At 40.0% G+C, this 13,221-nt stretch overlaps 1 protein-coding gene across 2 annotated transcripts in view; it reads right to left on the bottom strand.

The window, feature by feature from the left end:
* Nucleotides 1-13,221, bottom strand: part of GPAT3 (glycerol-3-phosphate acyltransferase 3) — a 70,201-nt gene that overhangs the window by 37,129 nt on the left and 19,851 nt on the right. The gene's annotated exons all lie outside the window — the stretch shown is intronic.

Raw genomic sequence — 13,221 nt, 5'->3', positions numbered from 1 at the left:
GTATTTTATCTATTTAATGGTTACATTAGCAATGTACTAGTAAGAGGGGTTGCTCCTTGTTAGGCAGTTTTGTTGTTATTTTAAGGTTTTAAGTTTCTCAGTTATTGGAAGTGGGGGAATTTAAGAGGATGACAAATGAAAAATGTGAATACAGGCCGGGCGTGGTGGTTCATACCTGTAATCCCAGCACTTTGGAGGCCGAGGTGGGTGGATCACCTGTCAGGAGATCGAGCCCATCCTGGCTAACACGGTGAAACCCCGTCTCTAGTAAAAATACAAAAAGTTAGCTGGGCATGGTGGCGGGTGCCTGTAGTCCCAGCTACTCGGGAGGCTGAGGCTGGAGAATGGCGTGAACGTGGGAGGCGGAGCTTGCAGTGAGCCTAGATGGCGCCACAGCACTCCAGACTGGGCAACAGAGCGAGACTCTTGTCTCAAAAAAAAAGGAAGTGAATACAAATGAAAAATGAAAAAACACTACATAAAAGTTTCATAGGTTTCCTGGTAGCAATAACCCTGCCTTAGAAGAAATAGATGATGATATACCATACAATAGGTCCATAAAATGAAAAGGGGAAGAAGTCATCACAACTATGATGACCTTTAATATACATGAAATGTGCTCAAAATAAATGCATCTCCTTTGGTTTTCCTAAGCACTACTCAATCATGATGACTCAATCACAACTGCCTATTTTTGAAAAAAGCATTTGAGTTATGAAACTACTCACGCTCCCCCTAGTAACGTGGCCTGGGTTGGCACATTTAAAGATACAAGTTACAATCAATTTTTTTTTAATGTGAAAAAGGGTAAAGTTTAAGCCCTGTACACCCCACTACTTAATCCAATTAAGAAAAATAAAATAAGGGCAGGAGAGAAAGCCTGCATATAATACAAAATAAAAATGTGCAAAGAAAAAACCAGAAAATCATAAAAACCATAAGAAAGAATTCTACACAAAGTCTTATGCAAATAACTTTACTAAAAATCTGGGCAAATAGGTAACTTTCTATTTAAAAAAAATTGTTCAAAGCTTTACTGACACCAAGAGATGAAAATGCTAAAGAGAACCATTTGCACAGATGAAATAACGTTGCAGGCAGCAAAAAAATACCTACATATGCACCCCTAACCAACCAATAAGCACCAGATCCAGGCTTTTTTTGTTGTTGTTTTTAAATAGAGACAGGATTTTGCCATGTTGCCCAGGCTGGTCTTGAACTCCCAAGCTCAATCAATGATCCACCCACCTCAGCCTCCCAAAGTGCTAGGATTACAGGCATAAGCCACCACTCCTGGCCCAGACCTTTTTTTAAGGAATTCTACCAAACATTTAAACTGACAAGGGAGGGAGAAATAAAGGAAGAAAGGTAAGTAATACACTAATCACAAGTATAAGAATCAACTGTAAAAATCCTAACTTCAATTTTGGCAGACAACTTCCAGCATAATATTATGACCAGGTAATGTTTATTCCATAAATGCAAAGACAATTCAAATATTTTTAAAGTTATTAATAAAATTCACTACAGTGGGTCTAAGGGGGGTAATCTATCTTCACCATCAGACATGCCTTAAAAGCATGAAAATTCAACATTCATTCTTAATTTAAAGTAACAAAACAAGAATCAGCAACTATTTAACATGAGATGGAAAAATAGATCAAAGCTGACATGATCCTTATTGGGAAGACCCTAAAGGCACTGAAAGCCATCCACATAGGAATGCCAACTAGCACCACTACTGTTTAGCACTGCAGGGAGTATCAGCCAGCACAACCAGACAAGAGAAAAAAAATGAAGTACAAACTGGGAAAGAAATAAAATGCAAACCAAAGTTGAATAAGAAATAGCAAGCCTATCAATATCTGAAGATAAAATAATTATATATCTGAACAAAAGGAAATTCCTGAAAACCATATACAGTATGAGAATTCTTAATTTTATATTATTCTACCTTACTAAAGTAGAAAGTTTTCCTATACATAAACAACAATTATTTAGAAAATATAATGGAAGAACACACCCTATTTATAATAGCAACTAAAATATAAAACTAAGAGGAAATGTGCAATACCTATCTGAGGAAAATTTTAAAACATCTCTTAAGGATACAAAAGAAAACCTAACAAATGGGAAAAAAAAAAGAAAGAAAAGAAAAGCTAAACAAATGGGAAAAAGAAATAAGAAAATCTAAACAAATGGAAAGAGATAATGTCCTCAGAAAGTAAGACCCAACATAGATAATGTCAAACCTTCCTCAATAAATTTACAAACTTAATACAACTCCAATAAAAATGGGTTGTTGTATTTCCTTGTATCATAGAAAGCTGAATCTCAAGATCATATGGAAAAATAAGTAAACAAGAATAAACAGGAGGCCGGGCGTGGTGGCTCACTCCTGTAATCCCAGTACTTTAGGAGGCTGAGGCAGGTGGATCACTTAAGGTCAGGACTTCCAGATCAGCCTGGCCAACCTGGTGAAACCCTGTCTCTATTAAAAAAAATAATAAAAATAATAATAATAATAAATTAATTTTTTAAAAAAAAAAAGAATAAATAGGAAAAGCAATAAGAACAATTATTCCTACCAGACACTAAAACAACTATTGGCCAGGTTTGGTGGCTCACGCCTATAATTCCAGTACTTTGGGAGGCCAAGGCAGGTGGGTCACCTGAGGTCAGGAGTTCCAGACCAGCCTGGCCAACATGGTGAAATCCCATCTCTACAAAAATACAAAAACGTGAGAAAGAGAGTTTCTGGGATGCCAGATGAGTTGGTCTCCCCTGTGTGAGACAGCCATGGGGAGCCATGAGTGGCCTCTGAGGAGAAAAGTCTCCTTATTGCCTTCATGTCTTTATGCCCCGAGACCATAACAGCTCGGCGACATTCCACAGGTTGCTGGGGGAAATAACACTCCCTTGAAGCAGTGGAATATAATCAAACATCTTGGTTTCTCCTGAAACCCACTCCCACCCATGTCAGTTAAAGATCTTAAGTAGTTTAGACACACGTCTTTGCTTGAGGAAATTCACAGAGTTCTCCTTCACTGATGAATCCTTTTCTTCATCCCTTCCTACCCCTCCCATTTGCCCTAAGAACAAAGAGCTTGTAAACCAATAAATTGGGTGGAGGCCGAGAGCTCGGGGCATGAGCAAGCCTCCGATGCTCCGGTCCCCTGGACCCGCCTTTTAAACTCTTATTCTGTCTCTTTCTAATTCCTTTGCCTCTGCTGGACTCGGGGTACCCACTGGGTGGTTTGGGGCTGGTTTCCCCAACACAAAAATTAGCCTGGCATGATGGCAGGTGCCTGTAATCCCAGCTACTAGGGAGGCTGAGGCAGGAGAATTGCTTGAGCCCTAGAGGCGGAGGTTGTAGTGAGCCGAGAGCGCACTGCTGCACTCCACCCTGGGCGACAGGGCGAGATTCTGTCTCAAAAAAAAAAAAAAAAAAAAAAAAGAAATCAATAATTAAGATAATATGATAACAGTGCATGAGAAGACAAGTACACAAACGAAATAAAATAGCTCAGAAACAGATCTAAATGTATAAACTGGAGGCTGGGCGTGGTGGCTCACACCTGTAATCCCAGCAATTTGGGAGGCTGAGACGGGAGGATCACTTGAGGTCAGGAGTTCGAGACCAGCTGGTCAACATGGTGAAACCCCATCTCTACTAAAAATAGAAAAATTAGCCGGGCATAGTGGTGGGCACCTGTAATCCCAGCTACTTGGGAGGCTGAGGCAGGAGAATCACTTGAACCCAGGAGGTGGAGGTTGCAGTGAGTTGAGATTGCGCCACTGTGCTCCAGCCTGGGCAACACAGCAAGACTCCATCTCAAAAAAATAAAAATAAATAAATAAATAAATACGTATAATGGAATTCTGGACATTATTGAAGATGCATCTCAAATCAGTTGGTTAAAAGATTTTTTCACAGAGTGTTGAGACAACTAGATAGACATCTGGAAAAACACACAAGAATAAATGAATCAAAGATTTTAACATAAAAAATAAAACCATAAAAGTAATCAAAGAAAACTTTGGAGAGTTCCCTTAAAATTTGGCAGAGGAAAAAAAAATGTTTCTACTAAATCCAGAAGTTAGAAAAAGAAAATATTGATAAATTAGACTATATATAAATGAAAAATGTCTGCACAGTAAGAAGTATGATAAGTAAAGGTAAAAATACAAATTGCAAACTGAAACAAATATTTGTCTCTCACCACAGACAAAAGCTAATTCTTTTTTTTTTCTTCTTTTGTGACAGAGTCTTGCTCTGTTGCCCAGGCTAGAGTTCAGCGGTGTGATCGCAGCTCACTGTAGCCACAACCACCTGAGCTCATGTGATCCACCCACCTCAGCCTGCCAAGTAGCCGGGACTGCAGGTATGCACCACCATGCCTGGCTAATTTTTTGAGTTTTTGTAGAGAGAAGGTCTTGCTATGTTGTCCAGGCTGGTCTTGAACTCCTGGGGTCTAGCTATCCTCCCGCCTCAGCCTCCCAAACTGCTAGGATTATGGGCATGAACTACCACACCCACCATTAATCATTTTAATACATGAGAGGGTCCTAGAAAACAAACAGAATAGCCTGACAGAATAATGGTCAAAAAACATGAGTAGATAGTTCTCGGAAAAATTAATGCAACTGACCCTTAAACATGAAAACACGTTCAAATGCTTTATCAGAGAAATACTAATTAGAACCAAACTGCATTTCCACTTCTTGTCTATCAGACTGGCACAAATCCAAAAGTTAGACATATATTTACAACATTGGTGAAGCTGTGGGGAGACAGGCACTTGCATACACTCCTAGTGGGAACTCAGCCCCACTAGCCTCCATAATAGAGGCCATTATGGCAGGGCAGTTTGACACTATCAATCCAAATCACACATGTTCTCTGACAGAGCAGTCCTATTGCTAAGAATTCATGTTACAGATATATTTACTTCAGCATCATTTTTTTTTAGCAGCAAAGGTTGGGAACTACAGGTAAATTGAACTATTTGCATTCATATAATGAAACTTCTTACAACTCTTAAAAAAGAAGAAACTTTCTAAGTAATAATAGAGAAAGGTTTATGGGATATATTATAAGTGAAGAACACAAGGCTCAGAATACTGTTTATAGGACATCATGTTTGGTGTCAGCAAGTCAAGAAAATAATAAATACTTGGCCGGGCACAGTGGCTCACGCCTGTAATCCTAACACTTTGGGAGGCCAAGGCGGGTGGGTCACCTGAAGTCAGGAGTTCGAGACCAGCCTGGCCAACATGGCAAAACCCGTCTCTACTAAAAACACAAAAATTAGCTGGGTATGGTGGTGCATGCCTGTAATCCCAACTATTCAGGAGGCTAAGGCAGGAGAATCGCTTGGACCTGGGAGGAGGAGGCTGCAGTGAGCTGAGATCGCACCATTGTATTCCAGCCTGGGAGACAGAGTGAGACTCCATCTCAAAAAAAAAAAAAGAAACAAAAAATTAAATAATAAAGACTCGCATTAGAATAACATATTTGTAATGTAATAGCATAAAGAAACAATGGAGAGATACATAAGAAACTAACTTGGGATAGAGGTAGGCAGTAACAGGAGAGGAAGCTACATTTATTAAAGCATATGTTTTTAAATTGCTATAATTTTTGACCCATGTGAGTTTATTACTTATGCAAAAAATTAAAATGTTTTTAAAACGATGAGTAAAACCCAAATTTAAAGTGTTTACACAATAACTTGAACACACATATCCTTTGCGTGTTTGTCCACTAGCACTAGCCTTCCCAGAATAACATCAGCCTGATGGTTCAGCATGTCCTCAGAATTGTAAAGATGAAACAAAGTAAAACTAGATTATGGTGCTTTCCACATAACTAATGTTACCCTTTCATTCCAAATCTTACATAAAATACTTAATTTCTGTGTTAGCTTTAGAAGTCCCTAATAATCTCCCACCTCATGTGTGTTATTAATTCACAGAAAAGCAGAGTTTACAGATAACACATTCAATGCTTTTGTTTCTGAAGAGGAGTTGGTAGACAAATTCTATTATTCTTGGGAGAAAAATATAGCCCACAAGAGTAGCAGTGGACAGAAGAATGAGGAGAGAGAGAATATACATATAGTTAGAAGTCTCTATCTATCTATCTATCTATCTATTATCTATCTATCTATCTATATATCTATCTCTCTTTCTGTCTCTCTCTGTTTCCATTTTCTCTGCTCTTATTCTCTTACCTGGTTGATCTTTGTCTTGTTCATTCATCTCTTCCTGCCTTTTTTCTATGAATTTTTCTCCAGCCCTTGTAAATGTCTTTCACTTTCTGTGAGTTCATTAAATCTACTATTTCAACTTTCACCCTCTGCAAAGAATTCCCAAATATGCATCTATAGTCCTGACTTCTTCCCCAGGCTCACATTATTATATGGCTGCTAGGAACTCCACCAATCCCACTGCTCTGGTTCAAGCCCCCATTATCTTCCAGAATGGCCTCCTGTCTAGTACGCCTCCTTTCTCCACTTCCCCCACACACATCCTGTCTAATCCCACTCATAAAACTGCCAGATTCATCTTTTCGAAACTTTGAGATCTCCTCCTCTAAGGAATGAATTTCCTAGCCTGGCATTCACTTAAAGCCTTTTAGGATTTGATGTAAACCTGCATATTCGGTCTCAAGTCCATCCATGCCCAACTCATCTTCATGCATTCTAGCTGCAGCCAAACTATATAATATATATTTATAATAACTAGAAATCAGTTATTGGGTGCCTAATATCTCCTAGGCTCTCCTAACCTCCTGCCTTTGCTTACAATTTCTTCTACCAGATGCCCCTTTTCCTGAAATCATTCTGAGTTTTCACATCAGTAGAACTCCGTTTCCTTGTTTCTTATTTTCCTTGAGCTCATGACTCCATTCATTACATAAGGCGTTGTCTTAAATGATTACAAGCAAAGATCAAAAAATGACCAATTATATCAAACTTATGAAATATCATTTCCAAATTTCTGAAATTAAATCAGGCTTGTACTAAAGAACATGATAGATGCTTGTCCTATGGAGATAAGGATGGAATGGCAAGGCAATTCTCTCTCTCTTTTTTTTTTTTTACCCAAAAAGGGGGGAAAAAGGACATTAGTTTTGTTATCTTCCTCAATTACAAAATGCCTGTTTTTTACTCTCCGTCACACAAACCCTGATACACAAGCTTCTTTATCGATTAGCACTGTTGGGCTTATACTTTTTGTACAGGATGCCAGTGGAACATCAGATGCTGAACACCAGCACATGCTGTAATTTTGCAATCGCTGCCCACATCACACACTTGATATCATTTGTAGGAGGTCATGTGGGTTGGCCTACACACTGGCAAGTAAACTCATTGATTTGGACAATGAGTCACTGAAAATGAGGACGTTATTTTATTTTAGCAGATTTGTGCCAACATCATTGCAGGGGCAAGAAGAAGGGATATGAATGATACACTGACAGATACCAACTTACTAAATAAAAAGCTTGCCAATCTTGAAAAAAAAGAAACATGGACTTACACCTTGCAAAGATTTTAAGTACTTTACATATTCTACCAAGCATGTTATTAATTACACATAGCCAAAGCCTGTAATCTCTTTCTGGCATTAATCTCCTTTTTTAAAAAATTCTGTTTTGTTTTTGTTAAATGATGGCCTCTGGAATTCATTATCAGTTTCTCTCCACTTAAACCAAGAGAAAACTGCTGGTTATGAAAGGATGTTAGAAATCATCCCCCATTGTGCTGTTTTCTCTAATAACTTGAAGAAGGGTGTCATTTGCTATGTGTATACACTGTCTCCAAAATACATTAACTCCTTATAAAGGCCTGATGCCAGTTGTATTAATCTGTTCTCACATTGTTATAAAAAAATACCTGAGACTGGGTAATTTATAAGAAAAGAGGTTTAATTGTCTCGCGGGTCTGCAGGTTGTACAGGAAGCATGGCAGCATCTGCTTCTGGGGAGGCCTGGGGAAACTTACAATCATGGCAGAAGGCAAAAGTGGGGACAGGCACACCACATGGCCAGAGCAGGAGCAAGAGAGAGAGAGGGAGGGGAGGTACCACACTCTTAAATAACTACATCTTACGAGAACTCATTCACTGTCATGAGGACAGTGCCATGGGGATGGGGCTGAACCATTCATAATAACCTACCCCTGTGATCTAATCACCTCCCTGCAGGCCCCACCTCCAACACTGGGAATTATATTTCAACATGAGATTTGAGCAGGAGGACACATCCAAACTGTATCACCAGTATTCCTCCAAGTTGCTGTCGTCTGCATAGAGTGCTTTTTCCCAGATACTTAAAGGTAAAGGGGCCAAAGTATCCCACCCACAAAATCTGTCCTCAGTATCCCCTGCATCCTCATGCTTCAGAGTCACTCCTATTTCTCAGGTGAAATGAGCAGGTACGTACGACTGTGATGTCACTTAAATACAAAAAAAAATACGAAAACAAAATTCAAACAAAAATAAATAAGAAACGAGCAGGTACGGCTGCCTGGGCACCATACCAGAGAAGCTCGGAGGCAAGGTCCACCCACCCCAGGGAGAAACGCTGAGGCTCAAACTGGTGAAAAGCAGGCCACATCGCACTTTCCTCTTGCTCTTGTTCACCAGCTGTTCCTCAGAAATTACAGGAGATGTAAAGGTCTACTGGTTTGCTCCCTGAGGGACCTTCTGGAAACTTCATGGGCCTCCAGGCAATCAAAGCTCTTCTTTCACCAGCCCAATCTTTGGAGAAAACAGAGCTTTGAGGAAGAGAAGCAGGAAAGCCAGGCACCTGGTCTAGAAAAGTCAGTGAAGGGGGTCCACAGTGGAGCTTCCACCATATATTCTGAGGCTGCCTGACAAAGACCAAAGCTCCTGCTTAAAGGTTTTGCCTGCTCCCCGGGCATCCAGACATCACTGGCTTTTTCCTACTCCAGCCCAGGAAAAGGATTCTGTCTAATCACAAGTCCAATTGGCTGTCTCTCTTCTCTGAGCCCAAAATCCTGTACTCGCCAAACAGAAGCACTGCTATCTACTTCCATCTCCCCAGCCTTCTGTGTACAAAGCATGCCTTGCCACCTGCCCCCCTCATGTTTTTGTTCATGTGAGAATGCATGGGTCCCAGGAGCTTCAGTGAGAGGACAGAGAAAAATGGGAAATTCCATTACCAAAACATTTTAGAGAAAGAAGAAAAGGCAAAGGAGAATGGAAGGATTGTTGCTACTTGCTGGCAGATTAAAAGAACTGATGAAGAACTTTCCTGCTTTCTCTGGGTGCGCTGGCTCATGCTTGTAATCCCGCACTTTGTGGGGCCGAGGCAAGCCGATTGCCTGAGGTCAGGAGTTCGAGACCAGCCACGGCAACACAGTGAAACCCCATCTCTACTAAAATACAAAAAAATTAGCCAGGCATGGCAGCATACCCCTGTAATCCCAGCTACTCGGGAGGCTGAGGCAGGAGAATCGCTTGAACCTGGGAGGCAGAGGTTGCAGTGAGCAGAGACTGGGTCACTGCACTCTAGCCTGGGTGACAGAGCAAGACTCCAACTCCAAAAAAAAAAAAAAAAAAAAAAAAAACCTTTCCTGCTTTCTCTGCCTATATACTAAGTAATCCACCTGAGATAGTCCCACGATTATAAGCATTGCCTAAAGAAGGATTTAAAAATAAACAGACATTTAAAATTTTTATAGAGAACTTTTTACAACCAAGATGACCAGGCACTGTTAAGAAAATGAAAAGAGCTTTGTTATATAACTTATACCTCTCCCAAAATTCTAAACTATTTATCCTACTTGTAAAAGATCTCATATAATCTACCTGCTAGTCTGGTCCAGTTTTCTAATCATTTTTTGCTAACAAGAGGTGTTTTCTTATATACAATATAATTCTTTTATTTCCATTTAAGCTGATCTTTTTATTCCATCTCTTAAGAATTTGAGAAAACGTGGGTTTGCTTCCTCTTTCCAACTTAGTTAACCAACTTAGTATGAGTCATCCCTTGGTTTTTCTCTAAATTCAGTAATCAGCCTTTACAGATCTCATTTAACAGATTCACAGATCTCTTAACCGTTTTCAGGCTTCAGAATTTCCTCTTTACCACCCTTCATATGAACAGTTAACGTGGGTTTATCTATGCTTTTACATCAAATCCAAACTGCTTTGTTTTTATGGCCTCCAGAACCCAATCTTGCTTTCCTACAACCTTATTTCTATGTTTTGTTCCTTCTATAAACTAAATACACTCCCATTGCTAATTAAGCTATTCCCTCATCCCTCCAGTTTAGACAGTCTTCTCACTTTATTTAATCCCAACCCATCTCCACATGGCCGCTTCAACACCAATATATCCACCAAAAAACATCTGCCAATGTCCCCCATCCAGAATGATCTCCTTTCATATTGCAGGCAGAAACCAGGGTGAGCGGTTCAGTCATGGCTGTGTAGTTGAATGTGCTGGTTCTGTTAGCATTGCAGCATCTTTTTAGGTTCTGTTTTGCCTTGTTTTTTACTGGTTGTCTAAATCTCTGCCTCTGCCATTCTGTGGCACACCTTTATCACGTAACCCAGCCCAGTTTTTTTAATCCCATTTTAGAGCATCATCTATGGGTAAACAATCTCAAAAGTAGTCCCGCTCTCTGATGGCTCATTCATCAAAACTGTCAAGATGACTTTTTTTTTTGAGACAGAGGCTTGCTCTGTCGCCTAGGCTGGAGTGCAGTGGTATGATCTTGGCTCACTGCAACCTCCGCCTCCCCAATTCAAGTGATTCTCCTGCCTCAGTCTCCCTAGTAGCTACTGGATTACAGGCATGCACCACGATGCCCGGCTAATTTTGTGTATTTTTAGTAGAGATGGGATTTCACCATGTTGGCCAGGCTGGTCTCGAACTCCTGACCTCAGGTGATCCACCCGCCTCGGCCTCCCAAAGTGCTGGGATCACAGGCATGAGCCACCACACCCAGTCAAGATGACTTTAAATTGTATTCCGGTTTCCTACATTGTTTAAAACTCTGAGTCTCCAATCAACTTCATTGCCCTTTACATTATGTCAAATTCATCAATACTACCTCAAACAATAAAATCAAATGCATGCCAAAACCCAGCTACTCAACATGTTCCCCAACTCTCAGTTAGTGACCCTCTCTGGTACACAGAGTGAGAACCCCTATCTATCCTCCAGATCAGAGGTGGTGCAAAGGCCAACTCCAAAACAGGGAGACGTGAGTAGCTGTCTGCTGGATTGCAAGAAAGAGTTCTGAGGACATATCATGGTTTAGGGCATCTTGTCCAACCTATGGCCTGTGGGCTGCATATAAATTTGTGTTGGGCCACATTCAACATTAAAACATTATGAAATTTTTTTGCAATTTTTTAAAGCTCATCAGCTATTGTTAGTGTTAGTGTATTTTATGTGTGGCCCAAGACAATGCTTCTTCCAATGTGGCCCAGGGAAGCCAAAAGACTGGATACCCCTGAGTTAGAGTCAGACTTCATCAACTAGTGATATCTGCCAGGATGATGGCAAGGGAACAGGCAGAATGGATTTGCTGACCCTGTTATTTGGGATTAGAATAGAATCAAAAGCTTTACTAAAATAAAGATAACTTCAATACTCCCATTTCTACATGGTTTGCATATTTGTAATAGAATAATTTGTACCCCTCCCCTTTTTTATAACTGAGTAATTTTCTGCTAGCATCTCTCAGTTATCAAAACCAAGTTAAATGTACTGCCATAGACTAAATGTTTGCATCTGCCAAGACTAATGTGTTGAAACCTAATCCCCAATGTCAGAGTATTTGGAGGTGGGACCCCTGGGAGGTAATTAGATCATGAATGGGACTGTTGCCCTTATAAGAAAGGTCCTAAAAAGATCCCTCAATCCTCCCATCATGTGAGGTTACAGCAAAAGGACAGCCTTGTACAAACCAGGAAGCTGGGCCTTGATCTTGGGCTTTCCAGCCTCCAGAACTGTGAAAAATCAATGTTTGTTGTTTATAAGCCACCCACTCTATGGTATTTTGTTATAGCAGCCTGAGTGGACTAAGACAAATACTAGGCTAGAAGCAATAGATTTACTTTTTTTTTTTTTGAGAAAGGTAGATGAGAAAATCTATTTCTTTTTTCATCATTACATATTCCAGTAGTTCTCCAAAAACTTACAAAATAATCAATGCTGATTACAAAATAGGAAAATTTTAACCCCAAATATAAATATTAGCCACATAATTAACTGTGAATTTTAATGCATAAATGGGGATAGGGGTGGAGTTGAGGACACTAATCAGTTGTCAGTTAGCACTGAAAAAAAAAACAGCGTTGAGAATAACAGGCAGAGTTCCCTTTTCTGTTTGTTTGTTTCTTTTTCTTTTTTTTTTTCCTTGAGACTGAGTCTCACTGTGTCAGCCAGGCTGGAGTGCAGTGGTGCAATCTCAACTCACTGCAACCTCCGCCTCCTGGGTTGAAGTAATGCTCATACCTAAGCCTCCCAAGTAGCTGGGATGACAGCTGTGCACCACCATATCAGGCTATTTTTTTGTATTTTAGTCAAGACAGGGTTTCACCATGTTGGCCAGAATGGTCTTAACAGAGTTCCATTTTAACGACTAACATTTTAACAACTCAACACACAGTTGACACACAGTTGACCCACATCTTGGCTGGCAGCCCACATTAACTCTGTTGATTTGGATACAGCTAATTTGATTAAACAAGAAATCCCACAACACAGAAGCATTTATAAAACTCCACTGTCAAATGAACCATTAATTCACTTAAAATGTCAGCCTTGTGGTTTGGCATTTACGAATACTATCTTTGATTGAAACGCTAAATATTCTTAATAGATTCGTTTCTTCAAAAATTTCATTGATGACTTGAGGACAAACTGTTAGGAGCTTCCTGGTAAGTGACTATATAATAAGAAAAAAACATACTGACTTTTCTTCTACTATACTCTCACCAAAACACAGAACACTCCTGTGACCCCAGATGTGTGGGTTTTTCTCCCACACCAAACAATTCTTCAACGCCAGCTAGATGTCCCATAATTGAATTAAATTTTGACACTATCTACCTGGAGTTAGAGTCAAATTCCACAGATGAAGGGCTCAGTTCTACAAGACCTCCTCCACTTCAGGTGCCAATTGCAAGTCCAAGCCTTTAGTACTCCTGATCTACCAGCTATAAATTGGG

Source organism: Nomascus leucogenys, chromosome 9 (assembly GCF_006542625.1).
Source record: "Nomascus leucogenys isolate Asia chromosome 9, Asia_NLE_v1, whole genome shotgun sequence".
NCBI lineage: Eukaryota > Metazoa > Chordata > Mammalia > Primates > Hylobatidae > Nomascus > Nomascus leucogenys.
Note: the sequence above shows the minus strand (reverse complement) of the source record. Positions and strands in the feature narration are given on the sequence as shown.